Genomic DNA, 22,941 nt, shown 5'->3' with positions numbered 1-22,941 from the left:
TTCTGTCTTCTTTTGAATTCCATTGTCGTTGAGTATTTTGCCAGTAGAATCCTTCACTATTAGAACTTCCAGGCTTGAATCTTTTTTCCCCTTAGTTCTTTTCAACTTGAGTATCCTTCCCTTCCAGTTTTTTAATTCTAGGTCTCGGCACATTTCATTATAATACTTCATTTTGTCTTCTTTAGACAGCCTTTGAGATTCTTCTCAGCCCTTGTGCTACATCATTTCTTCTGTAGACTTTAGCTTCTCTATATTCAAAAGCAAGTTTCTATATTCTGACATCTATTTTAGTCTTTCATTTTAAGGGCCTTTTTCTTTCTTCCTGATGCCCTTGATGATATCCCACAATTATCTGTCCTTACGTCATTAATGTCCAGTACCTCACATTTGTTCGTGAGGTCCCTAACTCGCAGGGGGATATACTGACCATTGTGTTTTGATTCTTATGGACTTGTTTTCCTTTTCTTTAGCTTCTACTTGAACTTTCATACCAACAGTTGATGGTCTGACCCACTGGCCTCGTCCCAAGTGGTCACACTGGCTTCTTTATTGTCTCTTTGGGAACGTCTGATAGTGTGGTGTGTAAGGTGTTGTGATGCTAACTCCAGCATGGTGCCCCTCGAACAGTTCTAATCAACCAGTGGCTCTGATGAGCACTCTCCTTCTGTATGATTTACAGCCTTGGAAAACCTTCTGGAGAGTCAGCTATGAGTCATTCCCACTTGATGGCAATGAGATTGTCTCAGTAAGGAGTTCTGGAGGGATAGGGTGTACGTGTTGGGCGGCCAACTGAAAAGCTGATGGTTTGGACCCCACCTCCCCAGCTGCTCCAGTGTAGGCAGGTGAGCGGTCCCCTCATGTAGAGATTTACAGCCCCCTGGAAGCTTGACAGCAGGGGGTTCCCATTACTTCACAGATGACATCCATTGGATCCCTGCGCATCCATATACCAAGGACCATGTGTATGTATACTCTATCCTATATATTGTTGAAAAAGATATTTGTGATGAATACGCCTTGTAGAATTGTATCATGCAATCTCCAATGGTTTTATTTCTTTCTTAAGGCCATCTTTTCTTTATTTCCTGGCACAGAGTCCCAATCGCTATAACAAGCCCTGCTGAACCAAACTCACTGTCATGTGGTTGGTCTTGACTTCCACATTTTATAGAGTAGAACTCTCCATGGGCTTTTTCTGGGCTGTGATCTTTGTGGGGATCGATCCTTGGCGTTTTCTTTGGTGGCGCCACTGGGTGGGTTCAAACCATCAACGTTTAGTTGGATAATCAAGTGAAGATTATTTGCACCACCCAGGACCTTTAACTCTAGACAGAGATACAGATCTTCTCAGTGCCCACTCAGCACTTGTGTGACACACATCTCTCCTCACTTTCTTTAAGTAGGAGGACCTGACTCTGCCCAGAGGGATAGGCCAGCTTCAGAGGTAAAAGTAACAAACCAGAAAGTAGACCCCCTGGATGAGCCTACACTCAGCTGCTTTTGTTAACTTCTCTTCTCTCTCAGCCTGGGATTCCTTTCTTGACTGGAAAATATCCCCTTTGAAATTCAAGGCAGGCTGGAGCTCTGTGGGCCTGCGGGTCCATGCATATACCTTAAATGTATCATGCTGGGGAGTCTCATGTGGCCACTTATAACACACTTCCTTTATTCTCTTGACCACTTTGTTAGGCTTGTTGATGCACTTTAATCTCTTGCATGCATATTCATTCCTTTCTGTCCAAGAGAGATGTGTAGAAGTGTAAATGCAGGAAACATTTAAAGGCTTATAAAAGGCAAGGAGTAGGAAAACAGACCCGGCTCTGAGGCAGCTTTTTGAAGGGTTGAAGTGGGAAGTCAACTTTCAAGTTAGGATCTCCTGGACAAAGGCAAATTATTCTAATGGCCTGATGGATGCTGCATTGCATTGCTGTGAGGAATCTCCCACACAGATGGGCAGAGGCCCCAGCTCAGCCTCAGTGACAGTCTGATTCTTTAATTATGATTGTAGTTAGCTCTTTTTTTTTTTTTTTGGCTGCTTATGAGATTTGGTTTGTGGTTGGTTTTTTTGTTGTTGTTGTTGTTCTTCTCTTTTCATTGTCTCCTCTGGAATCTTTTATTTTAAATGAAGGTAAATATCAAGTACTCATATGTTTTGCGGTTTGTAGCAGATGCCACTGAAGAAATTGAAGGCAACTGGGTGTGTTGAAATCATTTTAAAGGATCAGGGCTGCTTGAAGTGATTTCCCTGGAAACCTGTGGGTTTTCAAGTTGAACTCAAGGCAGTTGTAAATGTGTCCTTTTGTTGGATAACAGAAGGTGAATGCTAATGCTGAGAGGGAGTGGGTTCTTGCCCTCAGGAGCTCTCTCTGCCTTCGGAGGCTTCAGCCGCCTTGAAGTAGCAATTTGAAGCTGGCTCTGTACGATTAGAACTCAGAAACGGGAGAGCTCTCCTGTGACAGTAAGCCAGAGTGACCCTGGGCCAGTCAGTTCACCTCTGCCCCCGTCTCCTAATATCTTTAAATGAGGTTGAGAAGAAGTGCCCATCAACAGAGCAGTGGAGGGGGGCACTGTGGGTTAAAGGGAAACATGGGTCAAGTGTCAGATGTGAGTGGCCAAGGAGCTCACCTGAAATAAATCACTTAACTCTGTCAGCCTCCATTTTCTTACCTATATACAGTGAGGGTCAGATCAGAACAAGAATTGGCAAAGGTTTTCACTAAAGTATCAGATAATAAATATTTCAGGCTTTGTACGCTGTACAGTCTCTGTCACAACTACTCGCTGCTACCATTACAGAATGAAAACAGCCAGCCAGCGATGATATGTAAACAGTACGGACATGGTTGTGTTCCAGTAAAACTTTATTTACAGAAACAAGCAGCAGGCTCTTGTTAGCCAACCCCTGGGTTAGATGAGCAGTAAATTTGTTTGTGATGTTAAAGTTGTGTGAAAGGCATCAACCCTATCAGAAAATGAAATGAGAAGTTCTTCTATTTCTATGTGATTAACTGAAGTGATATATTGGAGGGTTATCTTGGTTTGCACATTGTAAACAAACAAACAAAAAACACATCAAATCTCAGACTCTTTAAGAGTTCAAAGGGATCTTGAGATTCTATATTCCAGCCATCCTCTCTAAGCGCGGTGCCACTTTATGAATTCCTGGCCCTGGTTATCCATATTCTGCAAAAAATGGACCATCTCTGAGAGAGCCCACTCCACCCTAGCCTCGCCAGGTGCCAGCAACTTCTTTAGTTACAGAAGCTGAATCCACTTCCTTGTAACTTCTCCCAGTGTTGCTAATGGGGCCCATTCCTTCTGTCTGGCTCTTGTTCCTACCCTCTCCAGACAGGGCTGCAGTTCTCCTGTAGAATCTGTGTGTCTTTTGCCCCAGAGGATCACTGCAGCTCAGCCTCCTTCTCTACACCCCCATCTATCTCCTCTGGATTCTGTCTCTGCCCGCCACCAGAAGCCCCCTGTCCAGTTGCTCTCCCTTGCTCAGTCTTCTTGGAGGAGAACTGAACAGATTCCTCTTCCAGCTCTGCAGGCCCATTTGGCTTAACTTCAGTGTCCTTCCCAGGTCTCCTGTAGTTTGCTTATGTCTAGTTCCCAGGCTCAGTTCATCTAGAAGGAAGCTCTGTAGTTAAAGTCCAGCTTTTCCAGACCAGTCAGCTGCTATGATCTAAGGTTTTGACTCATCAGTCAAAATTCAGACCTTTCTGTCATGAATAAAACTGCCAATTGTGTTCTTAAGAGAAGTCTGTGCTAATGAATGCATACTTCCACAGAGAAATGAGTGTCATTAAAACTGGGATGGAATGAAGGTCCCAGGGAGATGTACTTCTCAGATGGGAGCAAATGGATACATTTAGCATAACTGATGAAGAAGCGTGGTATCCAGAGTGCCAAGACTGTAAGTGCTGATCTTCTAGGTGAAGAAAAGGAAAGGTGTTGTTTGAGTATGTATTGCTCTACTGTTGTATTCTTTGAGCTCTAAGAGCAAGCTGCATGTTTCCCATAATGCAGAGTTAGGCAAGAATCTTACTTGGGGACTTGAGTCTGCCTTTGAACTGGGGTTGTTGTTGATAGATGCTGTCAAGTACACCTCACAGAGACCCTGTGAACAACAGACCTGAATCCTGTCCTGTCCTGTGCTGTCCTCACAATCTCTGACACACTCAGGGCCATTGTTGCAGTCACTGTGTCAATACACCTGGTTGAGGGTCTTCCTCTCCTTTGCTGTCCCTCCACCTTCCCAAGCATGTTGCTAAGGTGAAGGTTTTCCTTAAAGAGAGACATCATTCTTGGGAAGGTGGCAGGACAGACAGCAAAGGAGAGGAAGACCTTTTGTTCTCTTAGAGGTGAAATGCAATCCCTTTTGAAGACTGCAGTGTTTAACTTTCTGCAGCAAGTGCTTCAAGTCCTTCTTCTCACTTACAGCAAGCAAGGTTGTGTCATCTGCATAACAAAGGTTATTCCTGAGTTTTCCCCTAATCCTGATGCCACATTCTTCCACAATAGAGTGCTGCTTCTCAAATAATTTGCTCAGCGTATAGATTTAAGTATGGAGAAAGGATACAATCCCAACACACACCTTTCTTAATTTTAAACCATGCAGTGTGCCCTTGCTTTGTTTGCACAATAGCCTGGTCTAGTTATAGGTTTCACAGTACAGTTAAGTGTTCTGAGATTCCCATTCTTCTCAATATTAGCCATAATTTGTTATGATCCACACAGTTAATAGCCTTTGCATAGTCAATAAAGCACAAATAGACATTCTTCTGGTATTCTTTTCTTTCAGCTAGGTTCCATCTGACATTAGTAATGATAAACCTGGTGGCAAGGCCTCTTCTAAATTCAGCTTGAACTTCTGGCAATTCCCTGTCTATGTAATTATGATCAAAAGATAGTGGTAATAAAGGAAGAAGTTCAAGCTGCACTGAAGGCATTGGCAAAAAATAAGGCCCCCGGAATAAGTGTGTTACCAGTTGACATGTTTTAACCAACAAATGCAGCCCTGACTGTGCTCACCAGTCTGTGCCAAGCACTTTGGAGAACAGCTGTCTGCTGGCTGACTGACTAGAAGAGATCCGTGTTTGTTCCCATTCCCAAGAATGGCGATACAACAAAATGGGGAATTTTTTTAACAGTATCATTAACATCATGTATAAGCAAATACTGCTGAAGATCATTTGAAAATGACTAGGACAGTTGAACTGGGGAAGAAAATAAAACCCACAGGAACACAGAGGGCAAAGTTCAAGCCAGGAGACATGGTGACCTCTCAGCCAGGCTTGTTGGCAGGGGACTGTCATTGGAAATGACAAAGCATGATATCCTAGGAACTGAACTGAAAGGGACCTGGAGGGGTCATGTGCTCTACTCCCCTTACTGCACAGATAGACTTCAAGACCTGAGGGTGCAGAACCAGGACTGAATCCCACTGTTGCTCCATGACTAGTAGTTTGATCTGAGGAAGGTGAGCTTACTGGAGGCTCACTCTCATTGGAGACAGTATACTGGGAGATGTAATCTGTACAGCATCAGGGTTAGTGAAAGGACAATTCCCCCTGAAGAGACCTAGAGGTAAAAGATTTTTTTAAACTCTAGGATGTGGACATGAGGAACACACTTCATTCTAACTTCATTGTGGGAGGTGACTCCATTTTTAAACTAGGACCTTGCTCAGTCTACTGATGGAAATTTACTATACCTTTCTTAGAGAGAGGGCAGACTGTTTTCTCTGGCTGGGTGCCTCTTGCTAAGGAGAAATTTGGCTTTGGACATAGCAGGTCCAACTTTTGTGAAGCAGAATCTTCCTCCTGCATGCAAACAAATGGCAGTGCAGTGCAGTCAAGCACCAGAGCTCAGCAGTCACCTATGCTCAGCGGTCACCTATCAGTTCAGGCCTGGAATGCAAGGGCAGAGCACCTTCTCTGACTCTGGTTGGAGATGACGAGGACCCCCAAAACCAATGGGCATCCACCCCAATGACTGAACACTTAAGAGTTCACCATCGTGTCCACAGAATACAAACAGGTCTTTGGATCCAAAAGCCTGACTCTCCTTCCAGATGGAAGTACACCTGGTGGGTTCCAAGTGAGTAGAAAGGTGCTAGAGAAGTCTGTGTATCCATCTGTGTGTACACACACCCCTGCTTGCACTTACACACCTGTGTACACCCCCCCACAGAGCCATAAAGTATGTGTTTGCAATTAGATCGTGGCAGTATGTGCTGTTTGTCCAGGGATTTACACTTTTCGAAACAATTTCATACAGGAGGGAAGTGAAGGAATTAGGAAAGATCCAATGGGGACCTTGAATAGACACGGTAATAGCAGACATTGATTAATGATGGTCAATTTTATGAAACACAGTCTATATGAGTGATCCTTTGAAACACCATGTGAATGTGAGAATGTGTGAAATGCAGTGATACACAGTGTATATAAATTTTGTAGGCAGCCCAATATAAAATAAAAATAAAGTGAGGAAAAAAACAATTTCATACAGAAGAATTTTCCCCTCTAGAGAGTGTAGGTATCATTTTCAATTTATGTAAAAGAAAATGTGGGCTCAGAAAGGTCAGGGGATCCAAGATAGATGACAGGAGAGGAAAACTGGCTCAGGAGCACAGCTTTATTTAGACTCCTGGCACTTCTGTGTGTGCATGCCACCTTGGGAGGGCTCCTCTGGAGGCCTTTCCTGAGCCCCCTGCCCCCCCAGAGACCCCTCAGCACATACCCCAGGGTACCCACCTCTCTCCTGGTCTCGCCGTCTCATGAGCTTCGGGCAGGTCAGAGCCGTAACTTGTCCAGCTTTGTATTCCCAGATCCTAGAACCTTCCTGGCACACTGAAGATGGGCAGTAGATCCCCTTTCACTGTCCCTACTATCTCCTTGACCTCACCTGTCCCTCAGTTTGAGGTTGACTTCAACATGCTAAGATGTGCCTGCTTCATAGCCTAGACTTTGCCATCCCTCCTCTCCTGGAGTGTTCTGCTTCCTGCTACCCTCATGGTTCTCTTCTGCACTTCAGCTGGGTGCTGGCTGAATCATCATATTCTTGAAGAGACTTCCCCGAAATCCTCTTCCCTCCTTGTTTGCTCTCTTCTGTTTGTTGGAGACAGTGGTGATTGAGTAGCAGAAGGTGTGCCTGATTCAGGCCATGCTCTGTGCAGTTACTTGCTATGCTTTTGAGAGCTAGATAGTGAATAAAGGTGACAGTGGAATTGATGCATTTGCAGTGTGGTGTTGGAAGAGATTATTGAATAGCCCATGGAGGCCAAAAGAACAGAGATGTCTTACAGAAGGTACAGCCAGAGTGCTTCTTGGAGGCAAAGATGACAAAACTTCATCTCGTGTGTTTTGGGGCATCTAAGGGGCTAAATCTTCGAAAGGGTTCTTATACTTGCAAAGATGTAGGGTCAGTGAAGGAAAGGAAAACCCTTGACAAGGTGGATTGGCCCAGTGACTGCAGCAGTGAACTCAAGTATGTCAGAGATGATGAGGATGGCATAGGATTGGACATGGTTCAGAGTCATTGTTCATAAGGTCACTAGGAGCCATACTCAATAGCACCTAATAACAACAACATGTAGGAGATCCAGGTTTAATGTCCACTTATGCATCGTATCCACCACCACCACGACGCATCTGTCAGTGAGAGCTTGCTTATTGCTATAATGCTGAAAAGGTTTTAACAAAATTTCTAGACTAAGGTAAACTTGGAAGGTATGGCCACAAAAATCAGCCAGTGGCAGCTCTGTGTAGCACAGTGATTCACAGCCAAATCATGAAGCTGTCACAGGCCTGCATAGTGCTTGGTTCTGTTGAGCATGGAATCGCCCCAAGCTAGGGCCAATTGGAGGTAACCAGGAACAGCAGCATTTCTTCATTAGATGTTGGTTTCCCAGCCACCATCTAAGCTGCATGAGGGTGGCTCTTTTGCCTATTAACTCACTATTGTGTCCCAATTCTTAGGACAGTGGGAGACTCTCAGTAAGTATCTGTGGAATCCGCATACACACCGTGTTGTTTCTTCACGTCAGTGTGAGGAAGGGACTAACAGCCACATTCTCTAACATCTTGAGAGAATGGTCATATCACAGGCCCCAGCCCTGCCAAATCCTTCGCTTTCCCCCCAAGAAATGTGAGACTTGGTCATGGCTGTACTACCACATGGAGAAGGCTGAGGGTAGCTAGTTTTACAAGACCAGATGACTTCCCTGGGAAATCAAGAGCCATAGCGATAAATATGGTTGAGACCCAGCCTGATTGCTAACATGCCGCTTAGGATAGTCATGGTCTCTGAATTTATGGAAGAAAAACCAAGACCCCCAAGATGTCCTCCTGTCTGTGTTAAAGAAGTCAGATTGTTGTAGTTCCGGGCAGGCCCCCACTCTCCTCTGGGGAGGACATAGCTAGCACAGGGCCGGGGAAGGATGAGGAAAGGTCATGCTTCCACCCCCGCTGTGGTGTTGTGATGCAGGCTGGACCACGTTTTGTCATGTCCTGCTGGAACTCTCCTGGCTGGAAATGTTCCCAGACACCCAATTTTCTCACCTAAAGGGCACTTCTTTTCTCCTTGAAACTTTGTGTGGGAGAATTTGTCTCTATTATAAACCCCATCCTGGTGGGAATCTGAGCGTGTTCAGTGTTCACGCAGACCTTTCTGAATGTATGGTGTGTGCAGAGCACTGTTTGCAGGGTATAAAGGACTGGAGAAGAGCCAGCTGGTATACAAAAGAAATGGCCAAGGACCCCTGCATTCAGAGGACTTCTAAATGGACCGGGGTCCTCTGTGCTTAGCTGTCCATGGGGCTGAGCTTGGGAAAATTGGTGTGCAGGACTGTTCTGCCCTACATCCCGGAAGAATCATGTACCCCACTCATTTGTTTACCACTCTTCTTCCTCCAGTGACCAAAATGATGAGGGTTTGGGCTGTTCATCCATTAAGACTCAAAGGAAAGCAAAATAGGTCTTCTCTTTGAGATAATTACACCAACCTTGGAAATGAGCTCATTATTTTAATAAGCACACAGCAGAAAGACTCAAACACACACCCCGGTAGTGCAAACATTTAAGCACTGGGATTACCAACTATAAGCCTGGAAGTTTGAACTCGCCCATCAGTTCTAGGAGAGAGCCAGCTGGCAGTCGGCTTCCATAAAGATTGTTGTTGTTTTATGTGCCATCAAGTTGGAACTGACTCATAACTGACACACACCCCCCAGCAGATTTTTTTTTTCTTCAGAGGCTGTAAACTGCACAGGAAAAGATTGTCCATCTTTCTCCTTCAGAGCAGCTGGTAGATTTGATCCACCTGCCTTTGAGTTGGCAGTGAAACTCCTTGCCCATTAGGTCACCAGAGTCCCCTCTAAAAACATTAGAGCCAAAAACACCAAATGGATCAGTTCTGCTCGGTCACACGGAATACCTGTTAGTTGAAATTGACTCACCAACACCTAACAGGATTGTATAGCAATAAGAGAACATCTGTGAATATATGCCTCACCTTCAAGGTGCTTCCAGTTTAGAAGGACAGACCTATATACGGGGGCACTAAGGAAGATAAAGTCAGAGCATGGAGGACGAATGTCATGAGCTGCACTACGGAGCTGTCCTTTATCCCATTGGTGATGGGGAGCCCTGGAAGGCTTCTGAGTAGTTTTCATTTTCAAATGGATCTTTGAGAGGCGTTGTTAGGTACTTAGTTGTCTTGGATTTGTGATGGGGACCCCAAGAATCCCTTGGCCCATGGCCACGGCTTCCCCCCCTTGCTGATCCAGGTCTCCCTGTCCTGTGATTACACCCCACACTTGGACTTCTGCCAAGCAGACACTCACACTGCGTGCTAGTGTTGCTCTTTTATCTCTGGCCCTCGCTAGAGTGGCAGTCTAGCATCGAGCCTGGACTGTGCAAGTGCTCACTAGAGTTTTTAAATATCTTCCACTAGCGTATTAGAGTAGTGTATGGGCGAGGAAAGCCAAGTGTGGCTGAACTAGAGCCATAATAGCAAAAGGAATGGAAGGCAGGCCCTGCAGACTGGTGGGCTGACCCCTCAATGGACCAGCGCTATTTACTGGTGTGATGTCAGAACCGTGAAGAGCCTGGGCTTCATAGACTCAAAACCTCTTAGCCAGTGAGATGGAACCGGCTCTTAGGGGACCTTACAGCAGATTTTCAGAGGTTGTAAATCTCACAGGAGGAAATGCACATCTTTCTCTTGTGGAGCCAGCGATGGATTTGTAGCTCCCCAGAGCCCCCTCCCCTTTGGATCAGTAGCATAGCTCCCTATGGATGACCCCATCAGATCTCCCTGGGTTTCTTATACCTGACCTGATTCACATTATTTGTAAAGTGAGCCTTACAATGCATACTTCTTGGCGTCTTGTGGAAACTGAGGGTGTAACATGGTAGATCACAGCCAGGGTGTTGGCTGCCACAGCGCCCCCTTGTGATCCTGCTCACTGCCTTCAAGTCTCTTCCAGTTCTGTAGGACAGCAAAACTGTGAATCTTCATGAGGGGAGATTTCATCTCCCCCCTGTGGATCAGCTAGTGTGTTCGAACCACCAACCTTTCGGCGTACAAGCCACCACCTGACCCACTGCACACCAGGGCTCGTTACAAGAAAACTAGGAGCAGAGCTAAAGGGAGAGAGGCATGGTTGGAAGGAAGCAAAAGTTTCTTTTCTTCCCTCTGCACCATCCTCTGAGCCCAGGATTGAAGCATCTTCTCTTCAAGGCCCCCAAAGCCAGTCTTTGCCAAAAAAGAATAGATCGACACTGAATTAGATAAAATTCAGTTTTGACAACTCCACCTGTTCTGTGAATGACAGGAGACAAAACCAATAACCCCAGTGGGCATTAGCCCTAGCTCTGCCGTTTACTATGACTTAAGACGGTCTACGTTCCTGAGTCTCATTTTCCTGACCTCTAAAAGGGCTTCAGATGGTGTTATACGCTGGCTTGTGTCAAGAATTCAGCTTGATAATACATGTGTAAACACCACACAGACTGGGTCCTATCGGAATGCATTTCTGTCACCATACATCATAACTAGCTTAGAGTCTGCACTGAGGAAGCCCTTGACTGAATGTTGAAAGGATAAGCAGTGTCTGTTGGATTTATACTATCTCATGCGTAGCTACATAAAGAGCTGGTTTGCCCCACAGGGGCCAGGTTTGGGGGTCTCACTGTATTAAGAGGTGCTGTGGGTCAGGATGGGCTGCGCCCTGGAGGCCTCAGCCTTCGTTGGTTTGCACCAGCCTGGGTCCTGGCATTGCACCGGCTGGAAGCAGCATCTCCTTTTTAGAAGCAGGTTGCAAGCCTTACCTGTGCTTATACACCTGTGCCTGTCCATCGCCAGACCCTCTTATCTCCTCTGTAGCAACGCTTCTGTTTCCTGGGCACACCAGTTCGTTTGCTGCCCATTGTTGTTCCAGGCCAAGCCCGGGAGCGAAAAAGGAGCAACACACTGGACTGTACCCTCCGAAGGAGTATCATACAGCCACTCCTGAACTCCTTACCGGCTGCAGGAAGTGGGGAGACTCCTGGAGGTCCAAGATGGCATACACATTCTCCACCAGCATTTAAGCTTCATTTGCTTAGTCAAATTCCTCTTTAAAAACACAGGTACCGAGGGAGTTCTGGTGGCCTAGTGGCAAGAAGCTGCACTGCAATCCCAGTGGTACACAGTTTGAATCCACCAGATGCACTGCTGGCGAAAGAGGCAGTCTCCTCCTGTACCAGTCAGATCCTATTTGATGGTACACACACAAAAAAATAATAAATTTTTTTTAAAAACCCACAAAAAACACATGTAACCTTGGAGGGTAGGCCTCGTGGCCGCCCCCACTCCAGTGAAAATAAATTTACTTCCATGGTGAATTACTAATGCTACAAGGCTTCTACATGTGATCTCTCATCACACATTGAACTTCATCTTCATGGCTCTGAAGCAGTCACTGTTTTACAGATGAGGAAACTGAACCAGGAGCAAGAAAGGAATCTGAATGTTAAAACTGCAAGTTAGATCAGATTTCAAACATAGCTTTCTCATCCCACAAAGGATATCTTCAGGAAGCCTATAGGGGAGGGCCTGGGTTGAAAAGGCCTTGAATCTGGAGCCCACACAAGGGGAATCCAAGGACAGTAAAACTGATCCTGAAAAACCATCATGAGCGAACTTGCTGACCGCTCGTCACCTCCCCACCTTGACGAGGACAGGACCTGCAGGTGTCACCGGCTATCTTCTTGAGCCAGTGATCCTCAGCAAGGACCAATAGGACAAAGCTGAGCTTGACTCTGCATAGCAAGTTTCTGTATTTTAAAAAAGTGGGGGACGGAAACATAATTCATCTCCAATTTGTCATCCTTCTAACAATACACTTGACAATAATTTCTTAAAAACACGGGCTCTAGAGCTCAATGAGGGAGCTCTAGTGGCCTCATGGGTAAGGAGTTTTGCTGTCAATCTGAAGACAGGTGGTTCGAATCTACTAACTGTGCTGCAGGAGATAGAAGGGCGATCGACTGCCCCTGACCCTCACTGAGGATCAGCTGTGAGTCGGTTCCACTCGATGGCAGTGAGTGAGTGAGAGCTCAATGACTTTATACTCATGTCTTAGCTCCAGCACTTACAGTATACAACTATGGATAATTGATTAAAACTCCCCGAGCCTCAGGATCACATCTGTAAAATGGGACTACTCTCCTATGTACCTCACAGGATTGCTATGAAGACGAAATGAGATGGTTGTGAAAAGTTCCTGCTCTTTTCTCTTTTTTTCCTTTTTTTTGGGGTTTTGTTGGTGGTGGTGGTGGTGGTGGTGTTTTTTGTTTGTTTGTTTTGTTTTGTTTTTGTTTTTATTTTTGTGTGAGTATACCATCAAATCAGATCTGAGTGGTACAAGAGGAGATTGTCCCTCCTTTTCCCGGCAGAGCATCTGGTGGATTCGAACCGTGAGCCTCTGGGATTGTAGTTGCAGCTCCTTGCCACTAGGCCACCAGAGCTCTCCTGTTGTTTTTAAACTAACCCCAAATGTGCTTATTTAATATATTCATCATAAAGGTTCAAACAGAGGCTTAACTTAAAAAAAAAACAACGAATAAAACAGAAAGGACGCCACAGCTTCAGATACAGAGTCTTGAACAGAAATCAAGGAGGACAGATCAACTAAGGAAAAAGAGGACACGACACAAGGACAGAGGCTGGACAGAGCGGGTCAGGGCTCTTGGCTGGCGACCTGCTTCGAGTAGGTTTCCTGTAGGTACTTCTTAAAGGCTGTGGGGTTTTTCCAGAGTTCAGCAGTTTGTGTGTTCAAAGGGCTGTCGATGCCAGGTTCTCCTAGCAGGCTCTGGATGGAGAGGAGGATGGTTCTGATGTCATCCATACAGACCACTTGTCCTTCAGGATGTCTAGGCAGATGTTACCCTGAGTGTCCACGTTGGGATGGTAGCAGGGAGTGAGGAACTTCACCGTGGGCGCTTTGTAAGGGAAGCCGCTAGGGAACTCTAGGGAGAACTTATACCTCAGGTCTTCATAGACTGTGCCAGCGGCTCCACGAATGGTCCCTATCCATTTGAAAAGGTTGTCGGGTTCAGGAAAGGCAGAAATCCCTTTGTCGCCAGACATCATGAGGGTCCTCAGCTCCTCTTGAAGCCTCTTGCCCACGGAGCCCGGGGCAGTGCACCCCCTAGGCTCTGCCCCTTTTCGGGAGGCAACAACCTGGCTGTGGCTGGGTTGCAGTTCTGGGAGGCCATCGGGTCGGCAGAAAGACAACATGGCTTGGAAGACACGACAGCAAGTGCCAGGTTCCTGCTCTTTTCTTTCATTCTTTCTTTCTTTCTTTTTTTTTTTTTATCATCAAGGATTGCTGAAATTTGAAGACTTCGTTAGAAATAAGAACTTCTTCCAGGACTGCCAGTCAGTATTGATGATGTTGTTGTTGTCATAGCGACCCTATGTACAACAGCCCTAAACTCTGCTCTGTCCTGTGTCAATCGCACCGTCACCAAAACACCCATTCCGATTACCCCAACCACTAAATCAATCCACCTCATAGAGGGCCTTCCCCTTCTGCACTGTCCCTCCACCCTCCCAAGCATGATGTCCTTCTCCAAGGAGCGGTCCCTCCTTACAACATGTCCAAAGTATGTTAGACGGAGCCTCAGAATCCTTGCCTCCAAGAAACTGCCTGGTTTAACCCTTTCCGGGATGAATCTGTTTGTTTTCCTAGCAGTCCGTGGTAACCTCAATACTCTTCACCAGCACCACAGCTCAAAGGCATCAATTCTCCTTTCATCCTTCCTAGTCATTGTCCAACTCTCTGACACATAACAAGTGATTGCAAAGACCATGGCCTGTATCAGATGCACTTTAGTCTCCAGAGAGATACCACTGCTCTTCAGTACTTTGGAGAGGTCTCTAACAGCAGCCTTTCCCATGGCAATACATCTTTTAATTTCCTGGCTTCTGGTACCAAGAGTGTTGACTGTGGAGCCAAGCAAACTAAAGCTGTGAACAACCTCAATCTCTTCACCATCCATCCTGATGCTGCCAGTTGGTCCAGTGATGAGAATCTCAGTCTTCTTGATATTGAGCCTCAATCCATATTGAAGGCTGCAGTCATAATATTAAAAAAAAAAAAGGAACACCACAGACCAACAGATTTATTCCCAGTTTCACATTTGCTTTCTGTACCTTCAAAAAGGGAGGCCTCTTTTTTAGAGCTTGGTGCTCCAGTCCAAGGGTATGATATGAGTGACCTCAGTAAACATAAAAGCTGAAACTCTCAAACATGTTCAGAGTCACCTGGTCCAAGGCTGGGACAGTTGTCATTCAGCAGGAATCCACCGACTGGCTGACATGCAGGATCCTCGCTGCACCTGGAGTCCAGTCTGAAAATGAAATGCATCTCCTGCTTGAGTTACAAATAAGTGGGAATACATCACTTCCTCTTGGCACCTGCAAAAGGGAAAAGACCAAGCCCTAAACTCTCACATGATTTCTGGACCAGGATGCCTGAGCATGGAATGAAGGGATAGAATGAATTAAGGCCATCATTCTCAGCACAGTTCCTGGCACGCAAAAAAAACCCACTCAGTTCAATATGATCTAATTTCCTGTACTATTTGAAATACAACAATCACAGAGTGGGGCTTCTGATCGCCCAGAGGCTACCTCACCACCTGCTGCATTCTCATTCTTTATGACCCTCTGGCTAAATTTTCATCCAACTCATAGTGATTTTGCCTAAGAGAATATAAATTGAGTTCAGTAAATTGCCTGATCTGGGCTCTCAAAGACTTAATTAACATCGAGAGATGTAACTCAGAGCCATGGCCTTCTCTGGCTATCGTTCTGTTCTGCAATTTTACCTCCAGAAGCAGCCAGGCCTCGCCAGCCGGCATCACCATTTCTGTTTAAATTCTTGGGGTGTCTCTCTTCAGGCTCTGCAGTTCTCTCAGCTTAGTCATTCTCATCTTCAAAACAGATTTACTAGGGATTAGCTTCCATATTCATTTATCACTTTTCTATTATAATCGTACTCACCAGCTGCCCTGGTCCCTGGATCTGCAGACACAGAACAGAGAGAGGCAGAAGGAAAATAAAGGGGAGAGCGGAAAGCAGGGCTCTCTGAAGCCCAGCCTGCTTCTCTGCTGAGCGTCACCTCACTTCACCCTATTTGCACAAAAGTCCTAATCACGTTTCCTTGAGACCAGCAGTCAGAATTAGCCTCGGAGAGAAACCTCTGGAGCATGAAAGGACACTTTTTCTCCGGATCTGTCTCTAAATGCTTGGAAGACAAAGCTCAAGGCTTTCAGGGTGTTACCTCAGAACAGAAGTCTGAGAAGCAGCCTCCAGGGAGGACACTAAATGTTGGATTTCACTGATGAAGAGAATGTCGGCACTATCCTCTTGACTGAAAAACCAAGTAAACTCACTTCCCTCAAATTTACTCAGACTCAGTGTGACCTCATGTGTTAACAGAACACAGATTGGCTAATGATAAGGAATCTTTACAGAAGCAGATCTCCCGGCCTGCCTTCTGTGGTGCTGCTAGGTCGGGTTGAACAGCCAACCTTTAGTAGTTGAGCATGAATGGTTTCCACCATCCAGGACCTTCGTCTGACTCTGCAGATGCCACACTCGGTTTTCAGGGAGGGGCTGGGATACAGTAGGTGCTCTGTCACTGCCCTAAAATCAAGATCAGATTGAGATCCTGCAGCAAGGCCTGGGGATAACACCATTCCGTGAGCACTTCTCACATGCCAGTCCCTCGGCTAGGAGTGTTGAAGAGTGGGCACATCCCAGCCACCTGGACCTCAGAGATGTGTGATGTAGAAGAAAGGCAGCAAAGAGAAAGGCTGATGTCTGGCATGTTCCAGAGGCCCCGTCTCCAGTACCCCTCGACTTGTCTTCATCCAGAGCCTATATTCTTTCCACTCTCAATATTTGGTCATCTGAGATTATAGGGACTGTGTACAGGTTGTTGTTGTTAAGTGCTGTCAAGTCGCAGGTGATTCATAGTGACCCTGTGAAGGAGAGTCCTCAACGCTTGGGTGTCTCTCATCCTCTCTCCAGCTTGGTGAGGTTTCGGGAGGCAAGCTATTACAGAAGTGGATGCCACTCCTCCTTCCAAGCTTGTTTTAATCGGGGAGCTCCACCCCACTTTCCGTCCACATTGGGTAACCAGCCATTAATGCATTTGACACATCAGTGTCACAGTGTTCAGCCTCACAGCAACCACAAGTGACTGCTGTATGGCAACTTGTACACCAGGGCTATATGACCTAGAGGAAAGTCTGAACAAAAACAATGAAAGACAGGCCTGAGGGCCGCAGATTAAAAGTCACCCACCTTCGGCTTGGTAACATCGCTTTCTGTCCTCTGGGCCAGCTGATCTCTTTCTCCATGTTGATGTTATTGTTAAGTGCCATCGAGTCGCAGGCGACTCATAGTGACCCTATGAAGGCGAGTCCTCAATGCTTGGGGTGTACAGGTTACCATAGTTATATAAATATCTGGGTCTTTCAGATTTGCCCAGTAAAGACCTAACAGGTTTCTCTTTAATTTACTATGTGCACTTTTAGAGCACAGGGCCTTCTATAGCTTGGTTTTTACATGCCATACTTGTAACTTTTGAATTCCAAGACATGATCAGTGAAAACTATCACACATCTGTCAGTTTGTGGCACCGTGATAGTTTGCAAATGTCTGTGGTGCTGGAAACAGCAGCCAGAATTTCAAATAGTGATAGGGTCATCCGTGGTGAACAAATTTCAGAGGTTCCTCTACACACTAGGCAGAAAGGCCTGGCAGTCTACTTTCAAGAATTAGCCCATGGAACACCTGTGGATCACAAGCAGAATATTATCCAGAATAGCATCCTGGAAGATGAAACTCTCTATGTAGGAAGAAGGGAGCTTTGGTGGCCTAGTGGTAAGGAGTCATGCTGCCAACTCAAAAGGTACACAGTTCGAATCTACCAGCTGCTCCTCTCATGTGACTTACTGCTTCTAAAGCCCCAGTGGAGGGTAACTGTGGGTCAGTTGTGACTTGCTGGTACATAAATAACAGAAGCAGCAGGTTGGGAGGCACTCCAAGTACACAGTGCCTACAGCAGTGGACGCGAGCATCATGATGATCATGAATACGGCACAGGACTGGGCAAAGTTCATTCTGTTGTACTTGGGGTCACCATGAGTTGGAGCCACTAACAACAAGCAGAGCAGCACTCCAAGCTGGCGCCTGTCCCTTCTTCCCTGTTCCTTGTAAGTCCAGACATGCTCAGCTTCCCAGAGCACTGCCAATGAGGTCTCAGGAGCTGGGCCTGTCATTGGCAGGGCCACGAGTTCTGCTGTAAACACTGGGGACTCCTCCGGCCTCTCTGTGTAGCTCAGTTCAAAGCTTCGTAGCTTCTGAAGTCACCACTGACAATGTTGCCACCAGCCAGTCTGCGTATGGTGTGGTCACCACGTCAGTGATGAGCAGGCAGTGGAGGGGGAGGGAAGTTCACACTGAGCTGGGTTCATGCAGCATCATGTGGGAGAGAAAGCCAATGACTGTTCACCACCTGCATAAGCCTCGGCCACAGGGGGCACAAAAATGTTCATGAATAATATTAAAAATGCGGAAATCAGAGAGCAGTTGCAGTCTCTTACTGACTCTTCAAAGATGCTCAGCTGGGCAAAGGAAGGATCTGAAGCTGGGCTTTCCTCGCACCGAGGGAACAGCAGGGTCAAGGCCAGCGACAGATTCCTGCTTCTCTTCTTTTGAAGATAATTCTTCAACTTCTCTTGATCCCAGGATGCAGTTTCCCTGGCAACCAAATTGACTTGTTGGGTCAAAGGTCAAGGAGAGCAAGGGGAAGATTCAGCAGTATCTGTGTCAGGAAGGTCAACTGTGTGAGGAGAGAAAGTAAAAAAGGATTGGAAAGGAAAAAAGACATTAAAGTAGCCTTTTTATTCCAGGAGAATAAAAAATGCTCTTGTTCTACCTGATAGATGAGGAAACTGAAGCTCTCCTGTGATTTGTCTAAGGCCACATAACTATACATTGTTGAGTGTGACGGAGTCAGTTCTGACACAGCAGCCACACTGTATAACAGAAGGAAACATTGCTCGGTCCTCACAATATGTGCTGTCCTCGCCGTAGTAGGTGTTTTTGAGGCCATTGCCATACCCACTGTACCATTCCATGTCATTTGCTGTAGGACTAGACCCAGAAATTAAACCTGTTACAAAATGAGTTTTCCTTCTTCACAAAGAAAACGCCACCACTGACCAATCATTGAGAAGCTGTGCGCTTAAAGTCACATTTCCTGGAGTAGAAACCATCGTACATAAAAAAAAAAAAAGAAAAGGAAGGAAGGGAGGGAGGGGGGGGAAAGGAGAGGGGAAAGGAAAGGAAAGGAAACCATCGTACAGCAATCAGTAAGTGGAGGCCATGTTCAGCCAAGATAAACTTGCTGTTCTCAGATGTGAATAGACCAAACTTATTCTCCCCCCACCCCACTATTCCTTGGAGAAGAACATGATGCTGGGAAGGGTGGAGGGTCAGAGAAGGAGAGGAAGACCCTCAAGCAGGTGGATAGACACTGACTGCTACAATGGACTCTTGTGTATCAGGAAGTGTGAGGATGGTGCAGGATAGAACAGGGCTCAGATCTTTTGTTCCATAGGGTCACTATGAATTGTACTCTACTTGACAGCACCTAACAGTAATATAAACTGCCCCATGCAAGAGCCACTGGCTCAATGCACAAGGACCAACCTGTTCCCATTCATGGCTCTTGGGTAATGACAGGGACTTGAGAGTTCTAAACCAGCCTGTAAAAAGAGCATCCATACTTGTAAAGGATAGCCATACTTGACCTTTACAAACGTCACAGAGGGAAATTGTCTTGTCAACAACATCAGCAACCCAAAACCAATTCCCATGAGGTCAGCCATGTCCCTGAAGCTCCTGTACCTCTTTCTACTCATCCCAGCACCAGTCTTACTGCTTTACTGGGTCCAAAATCTGATGGCTCTTGGACCACACAGAACCAAATTAGGGAAGCCAAAAGGCTATAAATGCAGGATAGTAGCAGAATACACTAGCTCAATCAGTGCTGCTTCTGAAATGTGCTTTGAGCTCCACAGCTTCAGGCCAGTGTTACAAAGCTCTCAGTCCCACCAGTTACAGATTTCCCCACCTCAGTCTTACAACAAACTCAGGCCAAGGCTCTTAACTCCAGTTCCTCCATGGGCTGGCAGTCCCAAGGTCAGCTCTGTCTCACGTCGGGTCTCTGGTCCTCTGCTTCATCACAGCTGCTGCTGCAGGTCTGTAACTGGTACACGAATCTCTGGCCCTCAAGGGGGCACACGCATTCCTGCTTCTTTGCTGGTGGTGAGATTATCAAAATCTGCCGCTGAATCGGTTCAGTTTAATGGCAGGACTAGCCCTTGTGGATAAACTAACACACCCTATTCACATATTCCCACCCAGCCACATGGCAGAGTGAAACTCGGTGATTAGAAAAGCTATTTTGAAAACTAAACCTGTAACGCCACACCGCTCATAGCTGTCAAGTTGATTCTGAATCCGGCGACCTTGTGGGACGAAGTATAACTGACTCATAAGGTTTCCAAGGCTGTAAATCGTTGCAGGAGCACTGCCACATCTTTCTCTCTTGGAGCATCTGGTAGATTTGAAGCACTAACCTTTCAGTTAGCATGTTGCTGTTGTTGTGTGCTCTCGAGTCAGAACCAACCCTCAGCTGACCCTCTGGCGGATTTTCAGAGGCAGTTAATCATACAAGAGGAGATTGTCCTTCCTTCTCTAATGGAGCAGCTGGTGGCCTTGAACTGTGTGCCTTCAGGATTGCAGTGCATCTTTTTGCCACTAGGCCACCAGCACTCCCTTTCAGTTAGCAGCTGACCCTCTGGTAGGTTTTCAGAGGTAGTTAATTAATTGCATGGGAGGAGATTACCCATCCTTCTCCCACAGAGCAGCTGGTGGATTTGAACTGTGTGCCTTTGGGGTTGCAGTGAAGCTTTTTGCCACTTGGCCACCAGTGTCCCCTTTCAGTTAGTATGGCAGAACGTAACTACTTTACTACAGGGCTCTTCTGAAGGCCCAAAGGAGAACTAGAAATGCAAGCTTGTATTCTTTCCACCAGTTAGAATGGCTCAGGATAAAAACTTGCTGAGAACAGCAAAGGCTCCTGGGACTAGAAGCAATTTGAGTTTCTTAGAGACAGACAATATGTTGGTACCAGATGTCATTTTAGGCTAAAAACCTATGGTTATGTTGCTTAGATGATCTTCTTTATTTACTCTAACCCATAATCCAGAAGCCATTTTATATTGAATGTGGGCCATTGAGCATTCCTGTGAGAACCACGGTTCCATATTTTTAGGTGGCACAGCTTCCAGCTGGGGAATCACATTTCTGTCTGCAGCTTCCTGCATTTAGTATCTGATTATCTCTGTGTTTACTCTGTCACTGGTCTTTGGGAGTCACCACCTTTCTCCTCTCTGCCAGCCGTGTCAGCCTCAAAATAGTGCCAGCTTCGCTCATCGCCCTAGATGCAGAGACCCTCTCTTCCAGGGAGGATCTGGCATTACTCACTGTGTCTGTCACGTACATGGCAATTTCTTGCCCTTCCCCACCCCCCACCTCCTTCTTGGCAGTGGTGAGGAGGGGGAGTCTGAGTAGGCTGGGAGATCCCTGTGGGCTTAGGAGACCTGGGGCAGAGGCAAGAGAGAGCATTGTGTCAGGGCTGTGTCTGGCTATCTGTGTCACCAGCTATGAAGCTGCTGTTATAAAGGGGGCATCCTACCTGTTCGTGGACACCCTAACCTCCTCTCCCTGGAAGCCTTGAACAGCCCAGGACACAGATCTGCCACCCTGAAGCGAGCACCTGCAGCCCCCTGATGAACCCGAACGTCTGGCCCGCACCAGGCTTGCCCAGGGTGCTCCAAACTCAGCCTCATGAGTGCCCCCACCCCCTGGCCTGGCTTCTCACCCATGAGCTGTCCCAACCACTGCCTCTCCCTACCTGTACATGCAGTGTCCTATTACTAGGACATAAAGCAGGCGTGGGTTTATTGTGCGTTTTTTCTGTGCTGTTGAATTGGAACCAGCTCACAGCTGACTTTCCAGCAGATTTCCAAGGCTATAAATCACAAAGAGATTGCCCTCTCTTTCTCCTGTGGAGCCACGGGTGGATTCAAACTGCCTACCTTTGGATTGGCAGCACATCTCCTTACCATTTAGCCATTGTTGTTATGTACTGTAGGGTCATGTATGGTACAGAATCCACAGTTTTTTGAGGCTGTAAACCACAGGAGGAGAATGCTTGTCTTTCTCCCGTGGAGTAGCTGGTGGATTCGAACAGCACACCTTTTGGGTTGGCAACACAGCTTTTTACCACTAGGCCACTAACCCTTCCTATGCATGCGCTTACCTGTGAGGACTTGCTAACATGTAGGGAACAATGTCACATACATTCCACCACATCAAAGATTCTGTTTCCAAGTATGACTGGCTTCTGTTTCACTGCCAACCCCTTAGCACCTTCTAAATTGAGAGTCTCAGATAGAGACAGAGGTGGGTGAGCACAGGTTTAAATGTGCTTACATACTCATCTGTAATGACAGTTTCGTGGGGGTTTTGTTACATGAAATATGGAGGAAAGTCCATTTGAAATTGTTCACGAGAAAGTAGTTAATAAGCATAAATAAACTCATGCTCGCCTTGTCTGTTGGGTAACCAACTCTCCTTTGCTCCTTTGCCTTCTTTTTACCTACAGAACCCTCCTCACAACCCCTGCTCCAACCTGTGACGCTTGTTACTGCTTCCTCTGTCCAGAACTCCTGAGACAGACTCACCCCACCCGCTAGCTGCTCCAGCTGATCTGCCCTCACTTGTGGGTCTAGAAGGGAAGGAGGATGAGGCTTCTCAAGTTTGCAACACTCTAAAAAAGGAAGATGTCCTATGCACTTAGAGGCTCTCCAGAAAAAGCCACCTCTCACACAGGGCCCCTTGCAAACAAGGAATGCAGCCACAGTGGGGGCAGGGTGTGGCATGGGATGTCCGCAGTGGGGTGATGGTGCACGCAGACAGAGCATCCCCCTTTCCTGATGCTCAGGGACTGGTGTGCCCTGGGGTCTGCTAGCTTGGTCCCTTTAGACAAGTTGCTTAGTCTCCTTAAAGCTCAGTCTTCCTAAATGTAAAATGGCTTTAATAATAAGCACAGTGCAAAGGAGAGTGGGTCTGAGAGTTAAGTGAAGAAATATCTTTAAAACGCTCTATATCCTATGACATTTAGTAGTTTGAGATCAGCCCTGCATCCCAGCCTCCTGCTTCCCTTCCAACTGCAGACCTGTGATTGCATAAAGCGAGAACTCCGGAACACCGTATGTCACACATGCATGTACTGCAGTT

At 46.4% G+C, this 22,941-nt stretch overlaps 1 protein-coding gene and 1 pseudogene across 1 annotated transcript in view; one reads left to right on the top strand and one right to left on the bottom strand.

The window, feature by feature from the left end:
• Nucleotides 1–22,941, top strand: part of FAM78B (family with sequence similarity 78, member B) — a 132,416-nt gene that overhangs the window by 80,769 nt on the left and 28,706 nt on the right. The gene's annotated exons all lie outside the window — the stretch shown is intronic.
• On the bottom strand, nucleotides 13,229–13,766 carry LOC102849470 (annotated as a pseudogene).

This window comes from Elephantulus edwardii, unplaced genomic scaffold (genome assembly GCF_000299155.1).
Source record: "Elephantulus edwardii isolate Elephantulus edwardi_28Jun2011 unplaced genomic scaffold, EleEdw1.0 scaffold00057, whole genome shotgun sequence".
Classification (NCBI taxonomy): Eukaryota; Metazoa; Chordata; class Mammalia; order Macroscelidea; family Macroscelididae; genus Elephantulus; species Elephantulus edwardii.
This window is presented reverse-complemented; position numbering and strand designations above follow the sequence as displayed.